The 2,266-nt window shown below is 29.3% G+C and overlaps 1 non-coding gene across 1 annotated transcript; it reads right to left on the bottom strand.

Annotated features, from left to right (window-relative positions):
* Positions 1–1,058: 1,058 nt before the first annotated feature.
* On the bottom strand, positions 1,059–1,189 carry LOC112302937 (small nucleolar RNA SNORA31). Its single transcript, XR_002974606.1, has one exon. It is a non-coding gene; the product is annotated as a small nucleolar RNA SNORA31 (small nucleolar RNA).
* Between the last annotated feature and the right edge of the window lie 1,077 nt (positions 1,190–2,266).

Genomic DNA, 2,266 nt, shown 5'->3' with positions numbered 1-2,266 from the left:
GTCCACACAAAAACTTGTACATGAAAGTTCATATCAGTATTATTTACAATAGTTGAAGGTGGAACAATGCAATGTCCATTACTAATAAGTGGATACAAAATAAAGTGATATATTGCTACAATGAAATATTAGTCACCACATTTAAAAAAATGAGGTATTGATAAATTCTACAATGTGGATGAATCTGGACACATTTAGCTAATTGAAATAATCTAGACAAAAATAAAAAAAACATACTGTATGAATCCATTTTTATGACAAATATACAGAGAAAAATGAGAATAAAGTATAATCTTAGTGTTGGGGGATAGAGGGGTTAATGGGCAGTAACTGGCAATGGGTACAGGTTTTCTTTGGGTGGGTGATGAAATTTTTCTAAAATTAAATTCTGGTGATGGTTGCACAACTCAATATATAGAAAGACATTGAACTGTATACTTTAAGTGAATCAGTTGAATGGTTTGTGGATTATATCTTAATAAAGCTGTTAAAAAAGACCATAGGCACAGCCAGACCTGGCTCAGACTGGAGTTAAGAAATGTGAGAACAATAGGAATTATATAACAGCACCTACCTCACGGAATTACAAAGAACTTTACAAACAAACTTGGTCAGCTAGTTTTGCAGGAGAGAAAACCAAGGTAATGGAATGGATTTTTAAAGGAAAAACTTACATGCATACACACATAGACAAAGCAAGGATATTTCTAAAAATGAATTTGTAAAACTTATTTTAGTCACACCCATACTGTGATATGAATTTTCAAAAACACAATTTTGTTTTCAGCAATAGAAGAAGAAATTGCACTGACACACAATTCTGTACAATTTTCTTTAACTGTATAAAATGATGTAATCATACATAGATGTAAATGGAGATTACACCAATGCATTAAAAAACCCATTACTGTTGTTAGAGCTCTTCACAGTCATAGTGCAAAGACATGGGGATCTACTGAGGAGATAAACCTAGCCTTCCAATTTAATGCAGAAAAACATACAAAGCTTTATAAGTCATTTCATTACAATTTTTCTTTCTTTCTTTCTTTTTTCCCTGCAGATGTAGTCCCCTATTCAATCTGGGCTGCCACAAAGACAGACAGAAAACGCAGGGATTTTTTTTCTTTCGCATCCTAGTGCAAACCAAAAGAACAATGTTAGATTGTTCAAGGTCTATCAGTGGATGCAACATGTCGTTACAGTTTTTACCCTGCATTCTACAGAGCAATTTTACATTTAGTTGGCAACTTCTATTTTATTTCTGGTTTTGATCAGATCATAGAATTGTGAGATCTTAATCAAGTGGCAATTTCTATAAGTAGGAAGTGCTCATTAATTTTTGCATGATCATAAAAATAGTTCAGAGCTTTAATGCTGCCTTCAATTTAAGCATTTTTTATGTTCTAATAAAGACCCATAAAAAAGAATGAGCTTGGAAATGGTGTGCCAAATGGAAAATGCATCATGTATTTCATTGAGTTTAAAAATATTTGTTATATGAAACTGCTATGTGTCTATCATATAAGGCAAAATAAACAAAAAATGTATTTTAACTGCTATAAAAGTATTTTTGACATGAGAACATAGCAAACATTCTAGATGACAAAATAACATTTATATAAAATGAAGATGAAACATTTATTGGAAAATAATTTAAATAAAATCAATACAAAATTTATAAATATATATTGTGACTGAAACTAAAATATTTTCAGATGTTAAATGATTAAATGATCACTTCATGAGATTTTTAAAAATTGCTATTATTAGTGATTTAAAGTGTTGCTTCTAATAAACTATGAAGTACATAAATTAAAGAAATTATTGTTTAGTGAAAAACAGACTCTATAAAGCATGTTTTATCTGAAATAATTGGTCAAGTATTTTGTACTTTATGTACCAGCAAATTATCAAATTAGGAAAAGTAAAATAGGTCTATAATTTTCAAAATCATTTTTTCATTTTATCTAATATAATGTGACTTGCTTTGTAGTTTAGAAATAGGTTAAATCTAGATGTAGTACCTATTGGCTAGGAGTTAAAGGAAGTAAATGATGTAGGTAGGAGAGTCTGAGTTCCTTTGAAATGCATTCTGTCATTTTCAGAGGGAGGGGTTTTTAATAGAAATGTCAAACTTTTAAAATTAGATAGATTTATAATTAACTGTACATTAACATGGAACAAAATAGCATATAAATATATTAACAAAATTTATCATAATGAAATTATTTGCAAAACCTTTATTATTATGCTTTATTAGCTGGAG

The sequence above is a fragment of the Desmodus rotundus genome, chromosome 1 (assembly GCF_022682495.2).
Source record: "Desmodus rotundus isolate HL8 chromosome 1, HLdesRot8A.1, whole genome shotgun sequence".
NCBI classification, from domain to species: Eukaryota; Metazoa; Chordata; class Mammalia; order Chiroptera; family Phyllostomidae; genus Desmodus; species Desmodus rotundus.
Note: the sequence above shows the minus strand (reverse complement) of the source record. Positions and strands in the feature narration are given on the sequence as shown.